Source organism: Stenella coeruleoalba (assembly GCF_951394435.1).
Source record: "Stenella coeruleoalba genome assembly, chromosome: 21".
NCBI lineage: Eukaryota > Metazoa > Chordata > Mammalia > Artiodactyla > Delphinidae > Stenella > Stenella coeruleoalba.
Window position 1 is genome coordinate 12,133,175 of NC_137167.1, and position 20,110 is coordinate 12,153,284.

Sequence of the window (20,110 nt, forward strand, 5' to 3'; positions counted from 1 at the left end):
CGGGCTTCAGCAGTTGTGGCACACGGCCTCACTAGTTGTGGCTCGCAGGCTCTAGAGCGCAGGCTCAGTAGTTGTGGCGCACGGGCTTACTTGCTCTGCAGCATGTGGGATCTTCCTGGACCAGGGCTCCAACCCATGTCCCCTGCATTGGCGGGTGGATTCTTAACCACTGCGCCACCAGGGAAGTCCCAGGTGGAAGTTTTAAGAGTCAGCATTTAAAATGCTACCTCTGTTTTCTGCCGCACCACTGGCAATTACCCAGCTAGTGGCTGCTCTGTCAGCTTGGGTCCTAGAGCCAGCCCGTAATGTAGCATGGCCAAGAAATAAATCCTTGTTATTTTAAGCAACTAGAGTTGCTGGAGTTTTTTTATTACTAGCCCCTTCTGACCTATATAGGAACAAATGTTCATATGGGTAAGTTAGTTTTAAAAATAGTTTCATTGTTTTATAGCAACCTCTAATAATAATACCTGCCAATTGCAGAGTGCTCACAGTATTCCAGGAACTGCTATATGCTTTACATGTGTTTACTCATCCATTTCCACAATAACCCAGTGAGCCGTCTACACTGTTCTTACCCCCCCTTAGTAGGGGCAGAGTAAGTTCCTTGCCCAAGGTGACATATCCGGTATAGACGAGAAACCAGTTTCAAGCCAGCCCATCTGACTCTCGATGCTCTGCAGTTCACCTTGTGTTCCGTTACCTCCTGCAGGGAATGCTGTGGTGACCTCCCAGGTCCCTGCTTCAGGACCAAGGCTCTGGTTTCATCAGTTGTCAGAAGCACTGACCGCTGGTGGGCTGGCTCCGAACACCCTGGAAACCTCCCTCAGGCAGAGAGCTGCCTCCCCCAAGTGGGCCCCTCCCTGAAGGACCGGCAGAAACTGCTGCCTCGGCATTGAAGTACAACTTCTCCCTTTGCCTTTTTCTGCTTCCCTCACTTCCACTGTTCCCCAAAGCATTCCCAAATACATTTCCTTCACACAAATCTCATCATCTCAGAGTATGTTTCCCAGGAAACCAGAACAACAATACCTCCCTATCTAGCCCTACATGTGTCCTGAAACGTACACAGACTACATTTTAACTCCATGCACAACTAATTGCCAAATGACTGTCACAGACCATGTGAGTCCAGGAAAATAAAGACAATCAGGCTGTCTGGAGAGAACTGGAATGATGAAGCTTCTCACAAGTTAACGGAGACATAAGACTTTCCTACTTTCTCCACTGAATTCAGTACACTGCATTTCTCAGAAAAGTCACCTGTAGTTATCAGATCCAGAAAAATGTCAAAAAAAAAAACCCCACATATTTGTATATAACAAATGATAGTTGGTCTGCATCATGACATTTATTCGTACCTGCAAGCAGACATGGGAAATTGTCTCAAGGTTACGTAACTCATGAGCTGGTGCTCTTCGTCTCTTTCATGAAGACAGATGTCTCAGGAGACTAGAAGCCATGGATCTCTGTTGTAACAGATATTACGTATCGCTGTTTTACTTATACATAAGAATACTATTGAAAACTGATGTCTTAAATTGATTTTGATTTCTAAGAAATGATCAGTAGAACCTAAGATTTACTCCATACCCCATCACATCTGCTCTCTCTTGCACAGCTTATCTTACTTGACATCTAATTCCAATAAAATTTAAAGACAGCCAAAGTATTACTTCTGGTGTATTTCTTTTACCATAATTGAGTACTTCTCACAATTTAAGCTCTATCCCATTATAAACTGTCTACATTTACATGTTGTAAAACTTGAAATACACATGAAGTTCACAGGTGTAGTAACAAACAGGCCAAATTATAAAACCAAGAGTCTGAATGAATCTATGTAATTTAAGATAAACATTATTACCTATTTTACCTTGGTATAAGCATATCTTGTGCACTGTACATTCTGCTTATATATCTTCACTACATATTAATATAGGTCAACAGCTAATGTTATATAGAGTTCAGGAGAAGTTAGATTATTATATTTCCTTCTTTATGGACCGATTATCTTAGTCTGCTCAGGCTGCTATAACAAATACCATAGACTGGGTGGCTTAAACAATAGAAATTTATTTCTCACAATTCTGGAGGCTGGAAGTCCAAGATCAGGGTGCCAGCATGGTTGGATTCCTGGTTTGCAGACAGCCATCTTCTCCTTGGACCCTTACATGGTGGACAGAGAGAGAAAAAGAAAAAAGCAAACTCTTTAGTGTCCCATCTAAAAAAGTGTTAATCCCATCATGAGGGCTCTACCCGCATGACCTAACTTCTTCCCAGAGGCTCCATCTCCAAATACCATTACGTTGGTATTAGGGCTTCAACCCAGGAATTTGGGGGAGGGAACAAATATTCAATTCCTATTTTTCACCTAACCAAAGAACTATGATTTCAGCAATAAAAACTTACAATTGAGTAGCTTCTATTGCCCACATTGTTTAAATCAATGTGGAGTTTGCATTTACAAAACAGGTAACAAAGCACTTTGCTACCATCATTTCGAAATGTAAATAAGAATTATATTCCTTATTGGCTGCTTTAGTTTTACTGAATGTACCTTAAATTATGTTAATGCTTCAAGGGGAAAAAAATTTTGCATTCTTATTACTACTCATTGAACAATTGCTTCATTTTCACAGAATTACGGATAGGAATACAAAATATGCACCCTGTAAATTAGGGCACTACTTGAGAGTAGCCTCTTGGAGTAACCAAGGAAAGAACAGCCAGGAAGGGTGGAAATGTTAAATTATAGGATATTTTCAGAGAAATACAATCTTTGAAAAAATTACAAGTGCCTGAGAAAATTCAAACTAATCAAAGAACTACCCTCATACTAGTGGTTCTCATGAGATTTGGTTTAATGCCTAGAAAAGAATTATCTAAAATTAGCATATCAATTATTTGGAGGTAAACAGTTGCTTTTTCTCCATTTTGAGGGTGTTCAAAACAATCTGTTTACTGAAATAATTTATAAATCTCCTCCCAGCAATTTTATTTTATAAATTAACTTGGACATATGAAAGCAAAGTTTGCTATATACTCCCCTCCCAAGTGCCTTCCATTTAGCTAAGCCACAGTCCCGTACATTTGTGGTATCAACTGCTAGCCTTCCACCTCATCTTGGTTATCTGAAAAACATACAGTACGCTTTTTCATTCAGTGAATGCTTCTTTCATCAAAATAAATTTTGGCATTAAAATACCTAAACATCAATATCAAAATATTTAATTTAAAGCAAGGTCTGAAAAGGCCATCTGTCTAAATATAATGAGATATTTTCCTGACTATACATCTTATGAATAATTCTTTGATCCAATCTTGGCATTGATGGGATAGAGTCATTCAAATGCGGTGTAGACTCCTAAGAGGGAGAACATCTTAAAACTTGTCCTTGACTCTCAACCAGGCACATCCACCAGCAACAATCCCTGAGACAGAACTAGTGAAAGAAAGAATAACCATCATGACTATAGAAAGTATTTTTGGTTAAGAGGATATATTAAACAGAAACATGATTTCTATTTTCAAAAGAGTTACAAAATAGTTTCTTCTCCAAATAGTTATTAATAGTATTAAACTTCATTAAATTTCTTTGCAAATGATTACAAATTCTCAATAAAAAATGGGCAAATCTTAAAGATTTTATTGAAGTACATAGTTTAGAAAAGAAGCCAATTATCAGCTGGGTATATATTACTTCATATGAATAAATGACTGAATAATTTTCTTTTTGGTCGTGCTGCGCAGCATGAGAGATCTTAGCTCCCCGACCAGGGATCAAACCCATGCCCCCTGCAGTGGAAGCACGGAGTCCTAACCACTGCACCGCCAGGCAAGTCCCTACATAATTATTAAAGAGAATGATATGGCATACTGGTTCTGAACGTGGGCTCTGGAGCCAGAGTATCTGAGATCAAATCTTGACTTCAGCACTTCCTAGCTGTGTGACGTTGCCATTAGGTAAACGAGCCATTAACCTAACTTCCTGTGCCTCAGTTGCCTCACCTAATAAATGGGGAAGATCGTAATTATACCTACCTCGTAGAATTATTATGAGGATTAAATGTATTAATACATATAAAGCAGTTAGAACAATGCTTAGCACACGGTAATTTCCCAAAAAGCATTGCTACCCAGTGTTGCCAGTTAGTTTTTCCAGGCAGAAATTGACTTATAAATTCCCCCAATTTTTTTTTTTTTTTTTGCTGTACGCGGGCCTCTCACTGTTGTGGCCTCTCCCGTTGCAGAGCACAGGCTCCGGACGCACAGGCTCAGCAGCCATGGCTCACGGGCCCAGCCGCTCCGCGGCATGTGGGATCTTCCCGGACCGGGACACGAACCCGTGTCCCCTGCATCGGCAGGTGGACTCTCAACCACTGCGCGACCAGGGAAGCCAAATTCCCCCAATTTTGTGTCCTAATTTAGATACTCATGTAATCCATCATGTGTACGTATAATGTTTTTTAAGCTTCCTGCCATTGAAAAATGTGTATATAACATCTGGACCTCAAAAAAAATGAGGTGACTTTGTTAAACGCTTGGAATTGTAAAGAATTGTGACCTACTTACTTCTGGTCTGTCATACCTGAAGTTTAGAACATAAGAAACACCACACTGAGCTGCACCCCCTGCTTTGGCTGCTCATCGTTCTCTCTTTGACAGTGGTACCCAGAAGAAGTCTCCAGGGTTATATTGGCTGCCCTCCAATATAACCAAACGAAAGCATTCAGGAATGTACACCAACAACCTTGTATACCTTCCCTGGGACCCATCAAGAATCTGTCATTCCTGGGACTTCCCTGGTGGCACAGTGGTTAAGAATCCTCCTGCCAATGCAGGGGACACGGGTTTGATCTGTGGTCCAGAAAGATCCCGCATGCCACGGAGCAACTGAGCCTGTGCGCCACAACTACTGAGCCTGCGTGCCACAACTACTGAAAGCCCGTGTGCCTAGAGCCCGTGCTCCACAACAAGACAAGCCACCGCAGTGAGAAGGCTGCGCACCGCCACCAAGAGTAGCCCCCGCTCGCCGCAACTAGAGAAAGCCCGCGCGCAGCAACGAAGACCCAACGCAGCCAAAACTAAAATAAATAAATTAATTAAATTAAAAAAAAAAAAGAATCCCCGTCATTCCTTAATTTATGCCAATCCTTCTTAAATCATGTGCCATTTTTAATCTATTCCACTCTAGGAGGATGGCAAGCTAAATACATGTCTACTTTCTTTTTTATATTCATCCTGAAAACTACACTTTTAATCCTCACTAAAAGATTTTGTTCTAGAATTCCACACATAAGTAAATAAATGTTAGAGTGATAAGAAGTGTCATATACCCAGCATATGAGTTGAAAGCCATTCTGGATATTTTGAACTTAATTTCTAGAGAACTTTATTAATATGATAAAACCTGTAGGGTGTTTTGTTTTTGTTTTCATTTTTCTGAAAACCCAGTTATGCTCATGATTCTCCTTATTCAGATCAATGAATTGTTCACCTGGCCAATGAAGATGCAAAGACAATTGCAGTTCATTATAAGAAAAGCAATGGATCTTTCCTGAGCATAGTTTCTTATTTGCTATCAATTGTCTATTTGTACATCAGTACACGATGATTAGTTTTATGTTTCTGCTCTTGAGAGATGTTATATAATTAAGCATATAAAATGACTTCTTATTTTTACTTCCTTAAGGTGTATGATAATTAGATCCATAAACTTTAATTTTAAAGACTTAGTTTCATTTAACATGGGTTCAAGTATTCCTGTAAGTCAATCATGTTGGGAGTCATTAAGTGTTCAATACCTAGAGCTGTACTTTATACAGCGATGGAGGAGAGTTGGTAATACATGTCCCTTAAATTTAAAGGTGTGCTTTTCTTTTATATTTGCAATATTCCTTATTATATAAAATAAAATAAGCAACCCATCCTACACATTTTTTTCTTTAAACACACAAATCAAATAAATAGAGCTTTAATAAATACTATTTATGAAGAGCATTGTCAGGCCCTAAAATTTTTTTTTCAAAATCTTGTCCTGAAGTTAACATGACAAAAGTTATGACCCTGAAATTATACCCCTAGGAATTTACCCAAGATAAATAAAAATATATTTCCACACAAACACTTGCATGTGAATATTCATGGCAGCATTATTTTTATTAAGCAGAAAGTGGAAACAATCCAGTCCATCAACTAGTGAACTGTCAAACAAAATGGGATCTATCCACACAAAAACATGTTACTCAGCAATAAAGAGGAATGAAGTGCTGATATATGCTACAACGTGGATAAGCCTCAAAAATATTATGCTAAGTGAAAAAAGCCATGAGCAAAAGACCATATATTACCTGATTCTATTTACAAGAAATGCACAGAAAAGGGAAATCTATGAGACAGGAAGTAGATCAGTGAGTGGCTGTCTGGAGCAGAAGGTGAGAATGACAAGGGTTGAGTGCAAATGGGCACAAGGGATCTTTACAGGGCGTTGGAAATAATCTGAAAGGGAATTATAATGATGGTTGTTTAAGTCTATACATTTACTAAAAAAATCATTAAATTATGCAGTTTAAACAAGTAAATTTATGCTATATAAATTACACCTCAAGAAAGCTGTTTAAAGAAATCAAGATAACATGGAACATCTGAAAATCTAAAAGGGTCTGGCTGACTTTTGTTTCCAACAACATATGCACAGGTAGGCTTCAAAACTGCCCCCAAGGGCAGTGCATAGGTTACTTTCAGTTACACACTTGATTGAGCAGGAAAAAATGCACATGGACTTCAAGTCCGTGATGTCCCAGTACTGCTGTGTTCTCTAATACTGTGATAAGAATCACTTACAGAAGTCCAGTCTCAGGAAATAGCTCTACCAGTTCTCACCTCTGAATTTATCAAACTGCCCAAATACCAACATACCAATCTCTCAAGTTAGTATAATAAACCAAGTTAGTCTGACACAGGTACAAACCAACCTTCCTTCCTTTGTTCTTTTAATCTTTCCTTCCTTCCTTTCTTACTTCCTATCATTCTTCCTTTCTTCTTTACTTCTGTGAATATTTATTGAACACTCTATAGATTTCAGACACTTTCTATACCATGCTCCTCAAAAATTTTCCAGGCTCCACCCACTGTTCAGTTCCAAAGTCACTCTTACATTTTTAGGTATTTGTTGTGGCAACAAATATATAATGTATATATACATTATTATATACATATATACATATATATATGTATATAATGTATATTCCTGGTACCAAAATCAGTATTCATCATTTACTTATCTATTACCATAAACTTAGTACCTTAAAAAACCACTTTTATTATCTCACAGTTTCCGTGGGTCAGGACTCTGAGCACAGCTTAGCTGGGTAGTCTGCAAGGCTACAGCCAGGAGTCAGCCTGGTAGCCTCATCTGGAGTTTGCATGGAGAAGGATCCACTTCCCCGCTCACACGACTGTTAGTGGTATTCAGTACCTTGCGGGTTGCCAGACTGGGGGCCCACGGTTCTTGCCATGTGGACTTCTTACAACATAGCAGCTTGCTCCTTCAAAGTGAACAGGACGGAGAGTGAGTCTCCTCACGAGAGAGGCATCACAATTTTGTGTTGCAAACGCACATGCACATTATCACATACATTCCATCACCTTTGCCATATTCTATTGGTTAGAAACAAGTCATGGGTTGTGCCCACACTCAAAGGGGAGGAGAGTTGGTACACCTGGTGAATATCAAGAGTTGGAAATCATGGGATGACCCTAGAATGTGTCCTCCATATATGAGAACAAGGCTATCCTATGAACAGATGAAACTTTAACCAGAATCTACTCTCTGTTTTTTCTCAACCCTCAATCCTAGGGTAGTTTAGCATGTTACTTAAAGTTTCTCAAATCAGGTTCCATTTTTGTGAGGTAACTCTTCCTCCCATTTTCACCTCACAGATGCCTCAAGGAGGGTGATAAGAGGAGTAGAAAATGCAATAAATTTTGGAGATTCAGAATGACCAAAAAATCACAGACTATAATTCAGGGATTTGAGCCCAATAAAAATGGGGAAGAAATTCACCAGGATGAAGCAGGTATAAAAAAAAAAATGGGTTAATGACATGTATAGGCAAAAGTGCCCTATTGGTTTTCCTTATTGTTAAAATGAATTCAACTGAAGAGAAAATTCTTAAGATTGGCAATAAGGATAAATATATTTAATTATCTTAGAAATTTGTTTTTTAAAAAAGGCTTAGAATTAGTAAAATTATAAACAATAAAATAGATGCTATGATAATGATGCCTATATACTTATACGTTCAGGATTTTATTATTCATATCTTTTTATACTGCCCGAGGAAAAATGTTTTAATTAAACAATTTCCTACAACAATTGGGATAATGCAGCAACATCAAGTATGATTTAAATCTACATACCACTGCATTAAATAGAGATGACTTTAGCATGATATTTTGCTGTTAACTATTAAGTTAAATTGCTTCTTAGTGTCCTTTCTAATGTCAAAAATATTAAATACCATGGGATAAATTTGCTTGAGTTTGGTTTTAAAACTTATTTGCCAAACTTAAATAGTAACGGTGTCCCATGCACCATTCTAATTGCTCTACATGTATCAGCTCATTTAATTCTCACAAGAACGAGAAAAGGGACACGCTATTTAATTGCCATTTTTCAGATGAGGTTACCACACACTGAGAGATTAAGGAACTTGATCAGTTTCACACAGCTGGTAAGTGATGGAGCTTGGGTCCAAACCCAGGCATTCATCTCAAAGTCCATGCTCTTATCCGTGACACAGCTGTCTCTTAATGGAGGTATGTAAGGATATATTAATATTTGACTTACATTAGGAAGATTAAAAGTCTAAATATTCAAATAGTTTTGTATATCACATCAGTTTTTAATGAATGGGTGGACAAGGGAACAACTGCAGTAATTTACTTAAATAAGCCAGAAAAACAATATAAAGTATTATGTACTTAAGTTGCAGACATTGAGAAAAGGTTGCTTAAATTGAGAATCATAAATGACAGTCCCAGAGGAGACTTTATGAAGGAAAAATAATAGCTAAGATGACTTTGTTCTTGGGAAGAGGAGAGACTCCTTCCACACAAAGGAAAGGTAATTATCTAGTTAAAAAATTTTAATACCAGGACTTGACTTAAGGAGGCTCAAAGAAATAGACAACTGAAGCATTACATTTAAAAAATGGACATTTTAAATTACCTCTCTTAAAATGGGGTTGTATTGGGACTCCCCTGGTGGCATAGTGGTTAAGAATCTGCCTGCCAATGCAGGGGACACGGGTTCAATCCCTGATCCAGGAAGGTCCCACACGCCGCAGAGCAACTAAGCCCATGCGCCACAACTACTGAGCCTGCGCTCTAGAGCCCATGAGCCACAACTACTGAAGCCTGCGTGCTCTAGGGCCCGTGCTCCAGAGCCCGTGCTCCACAGCAAGAGAAGCCACCGCAATGGGAAGCCCGTGCACCATAACGAAGAGTAGCCCGGCTCGCCACAACTAGAGAAAGCCTGCACACACCAATGAAGACCCAATGCAGCCAAAAATAAATAAAATAAATAAATAAATTTATTAAAAAAAACAAAAAATGGGTTAGTATTATTTGAATTTAACTAAGAGTAAAATAAAAATTTTCTTTAATCTTGTTATGTTCTCCCCATTTCCATCAGTAACTTCAGAAAAAAATTACATGGAAGCAATGCCAATGACAGCTTCTATAACCTATAAAAATATCACAGGTCACTTTACCTCGTGCTGTTGTGGATATGCTCCATATTCTGCTACAACACGTTACTCGCCTTGTGCCTCAATTTCTCAGTCTTCTTATATCCATGAGATTGTTTCAAAAACCTACAACATGTTCAGTGTGAACTTTAAACACCTGAGAGAAAGCCACTTGCTATGTGTAAGGAATTCAACCCATCTGCACACATAACCCCCCACATATAAAAAAGGAAAAGAAGAAAGAGAGAAAGAAAACCAAGGAAAGGAAACCAAGAAAGCAACCCAGCAGCAGTTTCTTTCTCTGTAAGGACACAAATTGTCAACTTGACAATGTAGTCAGTTATCACTTCAGAGATATTGAGAGTAACTTCAGGAATATTTTTGTGAGGCAACTTATAACTGCCCCAAATGGCAAAACAAGAAAGCCCAACAAGGATGAAAGTCATTTAAATCAAATGTCCCTGGTTGGGAGGAGGGACAAATTGCGAGTTTGGGACTGACATACACACACTACTATACTTAAAATGGATAACCAACGGGGACCTACTGCAGAGCACAGGGAACTCTGCTCAATATTCTGTAACAAGCTAAATGGGAAAAGATACATGTATATGTATAACTGAGTCACTTTGCCCGGACACCTGAAACTAACACAACATTGTTAATCAACTTTACTCCAATATAAAATAAAAATTAAAAATAAATAAGTGTCCCTAAATTTTCTAGCCTCCTTCACAGAATCTGCTTTAGGTTCCTTTAGGTTCAATCCCTATTTCAGGGGATTGAAAATGGTGAAATCCCCATTTCACCCACTACGGTTAAGTCCAGTGTCCTACTGTTGCTGACGATTCTCAGGGCAGAGCAGAATGGAAGCTGGAGGAGAAGCAAAATCTCTCCCACCTCCCCCTTTAAACTACAGCTGCTGCATACTTGGGATGCTACTCACCGTCTAACCTTCTGTGGTTGCTACCTCCCCTTTCCTCACTATTTTACCCCACCTGAGACATCACCCCTTCCCTCATTACCCATGTTAGAACCAACCCAAGGAAATTACATGTAAAATTTTACCTGAAGACTTACTGATAAAAAATAATAATTATAACATAGAACAGGGAACAACTTCAAATTTTACCTCAGACTTTACTGTTCCAAACAATTCACCTCCAGTCCCGACCACAGAAATCTCTTCATAACAAATCCATCCTCACTTAGACTTTGCTTCCATTCTGCTAAGACCCTCCTCTCATGAGAACTTTATTCTCTTTTTTTCCAGTTCCAGTGACAACCAACCAAAGAGCACACATTTTTAAAATGTGGTTGTCTCTAAGTCGTCAAAGGTCAAATTCTTAGTCAGGCCTCCAACCCCCATCAATTTTTGCAAATAGAGTATTTGGAGAGTACAAAGTAGTGGGCTCACGCTCACATGAAAATGCATTTCCTTTCCTCTTCAAAACAAATGCAGGCTATGCGGATTTTTTTCTTTATGTTAGGATGTAGGTGTTTGTGAATCTTGGAGCAACTCTCCAGACATGCACATGTGCGCACATGCACACGCATACATACGCACACAATACCCTACAGTGGGAAAAACCTTCCTTCTGGAGAAATAAGCACAGGATTTGGCAAAAGGTAGATCTGGGTTCAAATCCTGACTTTGTCACTTAATAGCTTATATGGCCTTGTTCAAACTCCTAATATCACTGAATCTCAGGTCGAATAACAGCTCCCTCACACTGTTGTTCTGAAGATTATAGTAGACAGTGTATGACAGGTGACTCACCTAAGAAATTTGAGCAATAAATATTAGTCGTCCCTCCTTTCCGCCTGGAGGAAAATGGGGAGCCCACAGATGTCTGTGATTCCTTCCCTAATCTTTCTTCCGTGACTACAGTGACATATAACCTGATGATATCTAAGGAAGCAGCTTTAGCTTTTAGGAGAAAAAGTATTAAACGTGTGGCACATTTGTATTATTTTCAAGGTGATCTTCCTTTCTTCTATATTTCTTTTTTCAAAAAGTTTCTTTCATCAATCTTGTTGCAAAATAGTATCAGAAATTTCTTAGTAATCCTAAACCTTGCTTTTGAAACTGTTTTGCCTCATTTCACAGGCTAGATATCAATTTTCAAAAATCCTGAAATTCATAAATGTTTGCAAATATGAATCCAAAATTTTTTGTAACGTATGATCATCAGACTAGGACCTATTTGTGTTATTCATTTTTGCCAAACTACTAACTCTCACATTCCAAATATGAGTTACAGCGTTCTTCTGAAACACCTACAGAAAGGGTACTGACACCTCGTGGCCTCTGTTGGCTTGGTTCTGCTCTGTGCTTTGCCAAGAGAAGCTGCTCTAGAGGCTGCTTTCATGGACATTTTAAAGCGTTCACACTTTGTCTTAGCCAAAAATTATGATCTAACTGTGCCAACTGGAATGGTCCAAAGATTCCAGAAAATTCAGTAAATAAAATACAAACCCAAAAGGGTTCACAGATGTTTACTATCCAATATGAAATAACTATAGCTGATACTAATACTTTTAGTTAAAGAATTCTATTTAAAACTTCAATAGAGCACTGGTTATATAAATTATAATACATGCAAATAAAATAATATTTTGCAGCAATTTAAAAAAGAGAAATGTAAAAGCTAACAAAGAAATACCTTCAAGATATGCTTATGAAAAAAGAAAGGTCAAAACAGTGGGTATAATACTCTTCTGTAAATTTTCCAAAAGTTAGATAGATATATAAATGCAAAGGGATAATTTTATATTGTTTGAAATTTAACCTTGTGCCAATATTTTTAAAGAAAATAAAAATTTGTCAGAACTGAACCATTAGAGTTACAAATATTGTAACACCATAAATCGAATGGGATTTCTCATACTGACAACTAAGAGTAATGAGGAATCGGATACTTTGTGAAAATTATTGATTCAGTAATTCTCAAAAAGAGTTTTTATAGTTAACATAAGGAAGAATTGCCAAAAAAAGAAAGAAACATCAAGAGTTTAGATTTAAATTATATAATTCTCATAATTATCACCAATCAAACTACACAGGAACAAACTAAAATTTTCTTATTTAAATATTTAATATTTTCCAGAAAGAAAAGCTTCAATATTTTCATTGATTTTACAATGTAAACAAAATTTTCTTGACACTTCAAAACAAAAGTTTAAAGTGTTCTACCTTCTCTTCTGCTAAGGAGAAAGAACCCTTCCCATATCACTAGAAATCATGAACAACGACCAATTAAAAAACTTCCAGATCTCTACAAAAGAGCTGCTGATAATGAACATGGAACAATTATAAATCAAGATAACTTGATAGGTGATTATAGAAAGCTTTAAGATTTCCATGTTTATTGTAATCATCCCCTTTCGATCATACCCTTTATTTATTTATTTACTCATGTTCAACAAAAAGTAAACTAGAGTACCTGACCTCTGGTGAGACAGAAAATAAACATCTATCTAAACTAAACCCAGGGACTGAGAAATGAAGTCAAAAAATTAAAAAGGGTGCAATACATACAAATATCAAATCATTGTGTTCTACACTTGAAACTAATATGTTGCATGTCAACTGTATCTCTATGAAAAATACCAAAAAATGGAAAAGAGTAAGGGAATTGCTTCTACTTCTAGTAAGAGGGGACCAGATTTACCCTTCAATCTCCAACTTGAAATAACAACAACAACAACAAAAGACAAAATACACAGAACAATGGTTTTCCAGCTACTAGACATCAGGCAATGACAGACAGTGATCTTAGAGAGATAAGAAGCAAACCAGTTAATCCATCTGATTGTCCCAGATATATTGCCTTGTAGGAACTTCCAGGCCACAGAACAGAGAGGAGGAACACAAGCAGAGCCTGGTTGACAACCTGTGTAGAGATGGAGCTGAGGATCTAAGGATATGAAGATGGCTCGAGTTTGCAGGAAAGAGTACTGGAGAACAAAATGCTGAACAGAGGGAGAGAGCCAGGAGGTCTGCAGAGGGTGCTCCCTGAGTACTGATCAGCATACCTGGAAGGAAACTGCTGAGTCTAGAGAAAAGAGCCAACCAAATGGATTAGAGAAAATAGGGCCCACATGCATGACAGTGCCGGCACTAGTGCTTGCGCCCACCAGCCACACTTGAAAACCTCTTAATTCATGGAGCACTGGGGAGAGTTCACAGAAGGATTCTGCCTCATTGGTGAGAAATAAATAGCCCTAGATTAAATGCTATGCTGGTCCTGCATTACAAATCTTCAAAGCAAGTTACAAAAAGATCAGACTCTTTCCAAGTAATTTAACTCCATGCCACAACAAAGGTCAAGAATACTGACGAATATAAAAATGTTCAGTACCCAACAATATAAAATTACAATGTCTAACATCCAATCAAAGACTACTAGTTATGCAAAGAATCAGGAAAATATGAATCATGATGATAAGAAAATCTCTCAAAGTCAACCCAGAACTGTCCCAGATGTTAGAATTAGCAGACAAGAATATTAAAATTGGTACTGTAACTATATTTCACACATATCGTATCAAAAGTAGAGACAAAGAGGATATAAAAATAACCCAAATCAAACTTCTAAATGAAAAATAGTGTCTAAGATGAAATAAACACTAGATGGGATTCATAGCATATTAGACATTGCAGAAGAAAAACTTAGTGAACTTAAATATATCACAGTAGAAACTATCCAAAATGGAAAATACAGAGAAGAAAATAATTTTTTAAAAAAGTTGCAAGACAACTTAAGTGGCCTAATATGCATATGACTGAATTGTCTAAAGGTGTGAAGAGAATGCACAGGACACAAAAAATAATGACTGAAAATTTTTTCAAGTTAATGAAAATCATAATCCTACAAATTCAAGAGCCTCAATGAACTATAAGTGCAAGAAACATGAAGAAAACACAAAAGCACATTGTAATCAAATTCCTCAAAACCAGTGATAAAGAAAAAATCTTAAAGCAGCAGGAAGAACACATTATATTACTAGGAACAATAATAATGCTGATAGCAGATCTCCTTTAGTAAACAATGCAAGTGAGCATACAATGGAGTAACCAGTAAAGTAATGAAAGACAAAAATCAGATTGTCAGCTTAGAAATCTATGCCCAGAAAAAACACATTTTAATAACGATGACAAAATAAAGACATTTACAGACATACAAAAGCAGAAAGAATGCATCACCAGGAGATCCACAGAGTAAGATGTGTTAAAGGAAGTCCTTCAGGAAGAAGGAAGATAATGCCTGATGGAAATGAGAGTCTACACAAAGGAAGGAATACTGGAAATGGTAACATATAGTGTGTGAGACAGTCTTCTTATTCTTTACCTCTCTTTAAAAGATAAATATATTTAAACCAAAATAATAACAATGTATTATGGTATTTATAACCCATGTATAATAAAATGCATGACATTAATAATATAAAGAATGGAAGACATGGAAGTAATACTATTACACAATACATTAAATGGTATAATATCACTTAGACTGTGATAATTTAAAAATGCATAAAATATACACTAAAGTAGCCATTAAAAAAGTAAAACATAAGAGTTGTAGCCAATAAGCTAAGAATACAAAATGACATCATAAGAACTGTTCAATAAATCCAAGAAAAAGGCAGAAGATGTACAAAAGGGGAATAAAGAACAGACAGAACCAGAAAACAAATGTAAAAAGACTAATACCTAACAATATCAATAATCACATTAAATGTAAGGTCTCTAAACATCCCAATTAAAAGGTAGAGGCTGTCAAATTGGATTAAAAATGATGACCCAGCTATATTCTACCCACAAGAAACATACTTTAAATATACAGACACAAGCAGATTAAAAGTAAAAGGATGGTAATAAAAAAATACTGGAGTGTCTATATGAAAATAAGACAAAGTATATTTTAGAGAAAAGAATATTACTGAGGATAAAGAGGTCATTTCATGACGTTAAAGAGTTCAATATTGCAGGAAGTCATAATAATCCTAAAAGTTTTTGCACGTCATAACAGCTTATAAATACATGAGGAAAAACTGATAGAACTGTAAAGAGAAATAAATTCACAATTATAGTTGGATACCATTCTCTTTTAAATTGATAGAAAAACAGCCAAACAAAAAAGACTTCAACAACATTATCAATCAACTTGACCTAACTGAAATTGACAAAACACTCCACTCAACAGAGGTGGAATATACATTTTTCTCAAGTGCACATGGAATATTTTAACAAAATAAACAAGTCTGGGTGATAAAACAAATCCCAGTAAATTTGAAAAGATTCAAATTATACAATGTTCTCTGACAAAAACAGAATTAAATTAAAAATAAATAATGGAAAGATGTTTGGGAAATTCTCAAATATCTGGAGAATAAATAACATACTTCTAAATAACCCATGACTTAAAGAAGAATTTTTTCATTAGAAAATGTTTTAACTGAATAAAAATCAAACACAACATATCAAAATTTGTGGGATGCCACTAAAGCAATAATTAGGGGGGAAATTATAGCTTTATAGCTCTAAGTACCTATATTAGAAAAGAAGAAAGGGCCCAAATCAATCTCAGTTCCCACCTTCAGAAACTGGAAAAAGAGAAGGAATTTAAATGAAAAACAAATAGAGGAGAAAAAATAATACAAATAAGAGCAGAAATCAGTGAAATAAAAAGCATAAAAGTAATAAAGAAAATCGATAAAACTGAAAGACAATCCTTGAAGAAAATCAATAAAATTGATAAAACAAGAAGAAAATATTAAGTGCCAATATCAGAGATGAGAAATGTGATCTTACTAGAGATTCTCCATGTAGTAAAAGAAGACTAAGGGAATATTATGGGTAACTATATGCCAAGAAATCTGACATTGTGATGAAATGGACAAATTCCATGAGAGGCACCAAATACAAAACTCACTCAAGAAAAATAAATAACTGGAATAGCCCTAAATTGATGTGAAGACTCAATTACGTGAAGATATCCTCCCCAAACTGATCTATACATTCACTGTACTCCGAAGAAACAATTCAAGTTTTTTCTAAGAAATTGACAAACTGTCTCTAAAACGCATATAGAAATACAAAGAACCTAGAATATCCAAAACAACTTTGAAACTGAAGAACAAAGTTGACATATTAACCCTACCTGATTTTGATTTCAAAACATATTAAAATGCTACAATCAGGGCTGGTTTCACATAGTTGCACAAGGCCCCACTTTTAGGAAAGCTCTGTGCTTGGTGTAATGCTCTGCTGTCACTGCCTTGAAGTTTTAAATTTTGAACAAAAGGACCCATATTTTCATTTTATACTCAACCCCACAAATTGTGTAGCTAGTCCTGGCTACAGGAATCAAGACTGTGGTATTGGTGTAACATAGAGAAGTAGGTCATTAGATCAGTATAGAGTTCAGAAATAAATCCACAAACACAACTGATTTTTGACAAAGGTGCAAAAGCAATGTAGCAGGGAAAGGATAGTCTTTTTACCAAAGGATGCTATAAAAACTGAATATTCATGTGCAAAAAAATACTTTGATCTAACTTCACACCATATACAAAATTAACACAAATAATCATAGGCCTAATGTAAAACCTAAAACTATAAAACTTCTAGAAGAAAACTTTGGAGAAAATCTGCATGACCTTAAGTCAGGCAAAGATTTCTTAGCAACAACACAAAAAGTATGATCCATAAAAGAAAAAGAATTGATAAAGAAGACCATCTAAACTAAAAACTTCTGCTCATTGAAAACAAAATGAATAAGACAAGCCACAGACTGGAAGAAAATATTTACAAAACATAAATCTCATAAAGGATTTGTATCTTTATATATAAAGAACTCCCCAAGCTCAATGATAAGAAAACACAAGCCAATTAAAAACTGACAAAATATTTGAATGAAAGCTTTTCAAAAGAAGAGTTTTGGAGGTTTAGTAAAATCATAAAGATACTCAGTATCATTATTCATTAAATGTAAATTAAAACCACTACAAATGACTAAAATTAAAAAGACCAACTATACCAAGTGTTAGTGAAGTGTGGAAGATTTGGAACTTTCATAACCTATTGGTGGTAATGTAAGGTGGTAAAACCAGTTTGGAAGATACTGCAGCAGTTTCTAAAAAAGTTACATATTCCATACATAATATATATATGTCATATATATATAATATATATATAATATATATATATATATTTTTCATTCTAGCCATTCCATTCCCAGTATTTACCCAAGTGAAAAGGAAAATCATATGTCCGTACAAAGACTTGCACAAGAATCTTTGTTGCAGCTTTACTCATAACATCCCCAAACTGAAAGGAACTCAAATGTTCATCAAGTTGTGAATATAAACCAAACTGAGATATAACCATATAATAGAATATCACTCTGTAATAAGAAGGACTAAACTACTAATACATGTGACATGGAGGAATCTCAAAAGAATTATGAGAAGTAAAAAATGTTAGCCACAAAAGACTAATATAAAATTCTAGAAAAGGCAAAAGTAGAGTCATAGAAGACAGATCAGTGATTGCCAGGGTCCAGGATGTGATGTGATTGGAACATATGTATATGTATAACTGATTCACTTTGTTATAAAGCAGAAACTAACACACCATTGTAAAGCAATTATACTCCAATAAAGATGTTAAAAAAAAAAAGGGGGGGCATGAAGGAACTTTTTTGGGGGGTGATAAAAATGTTCTACAGAGAATATAGCCAATATAATAACCATAAATGGAGTATAACCTTTAAAAAATTGTGTGAACCACTATGTTGTACATCTGAAACTCATATAATATTATAAATCAACTGTACATCAATTTTTAAGAAAGCAGATGGGAGAGAAAAAAAGGCCAAAAAAATGTTCTACATTATGATTTTGGTGGTGGTTATATGATTATATATATTTCATCAAATTGTACATTTCAAATTGGCTGGTTTCATTTTAAGTTAATTATATCTCAATGAGGCTGATAATTCTTAAAAATTGCTCATTAGAAGCTTCCCCAAAGAGATGATGCTATACGTTCACTAGAAAAATACAAATACATTTCTCTTTAACTGTGTACCTGAAAAGGTGTCTTCACAGACTTACCTGATATATGGTTGGAAGAGTAAACACACCAGGCAAGACGTAACACACCAGCTCCAGAATTTCACTTGGCAGTCTCACCTGGTTTTCTGATTGCAATTTTAAACTGTGTTACACACAGAAAAACAGTATCAGTACTCTTTAATTACTATCCTTCCACAAAGAGTTCCTGGTTTTAGGCATGTAGAAAATATCTCTGCAAATCTTTATTAATGACAAGGCTGCTGTCCTCGCTTGAAAGAGTCCTTTAGATCCAGGGGATGGTCTGTTACCTTAGAATCTGGCAATTTAGGACCTTCTCAGAGAAAGAAATTCTGTTAATGAACGTTGTGTAACTATAATTTCAAACCTGTAAATCTAGGAAGTGGGGGGAATCATGTTCCTTAATGTTATCTTATAGCACCTCCTGGTGTTTAGATAACTGAAGGCTTAAATCTTGGATGGCCAGTCTATTTTTCCCTAAAACCAGAGAAATTAGAATGATTCTTAATGGTGAACACTGAGACTATAAATAGATTTATTCATTTATACATTATTTACAAAGAAATGAATTGAGGGATTCTTAGTTTGGAACTGCCACTTGTTTTTCAAAATAAATAAAAATAATGGCTACTTACGGGATAGTCCAAACTTAAAAAAAAATAGGAGATTCATTGGAATTTTTTTTTTTTTAAGAGTTTCTTTTTAGCCAGCCATCCATCCCTAACCCCATGTAGAATGCTCTTCATTTGAAGAAGTTCTGCAGCAGCTGGACCCTTTGTCTTAGGTTCTGAGCAGCTTTTAGGCACGGAGAAGGGTCAGGACAAGTCTCATCAGTAGGTAGGTTAGAACTTGTTGAGGCTGAAGAAAAATGCTTTGCAAGGAAAAGAGCATAGCAAATTCAGCCAAGCTTACTTAATGATGAGAAGCTAAACTCAATGTCTCTTCCCTCATGCCTGCACAATGACCATTCCATTTTCCCTGGACTTCTGTTAAGGTAATCAGCCAAAGTAGGAGATGGAAAAAACCACACTCGGCACATTTTCCTGCAACTTAGTGATTCTGAAATAATTTGGAGGAATGGGGAGGTTGGAGAAATGAAAGCTAAAATGTCCCAAGATTAACTGTGGATATCATTTAAGCATACTACCCTCACTCCAATTCCATAGGTAATCAAGAGAGTCACCTAGAGTTCATGTCCCCCATATGGATATTGAACAAGCCAGATCAAAGGGGGAAGGGAAGCATTTATCATT

General features: G+C 36.2%; 1 long non-coding RNA gene across 1 annotated transcript; it reads right to left on the reverse strand.

The window, feature by feature from the left end:
- Window positions 1–2,086: 2,086 nt before the first annotated feature.
- Window positions 2,087–19,835, reverse strand: LOC307179730. The gene is made up of 4 exons (XR_013825528.1): window positions 18,879–19,835; window positions 9,780–9,881; window positions 7,308–7,550; window positions 2,087–2,169 (listed from the first exon to the last, which is right to left on the reverse strand). It is a non-coding gene; the product is annotated as an uncharacterized lncRNA (long non-coding RNA).
- Window positions 19,836–20,110: the final 275 nt, after the last annotated feature.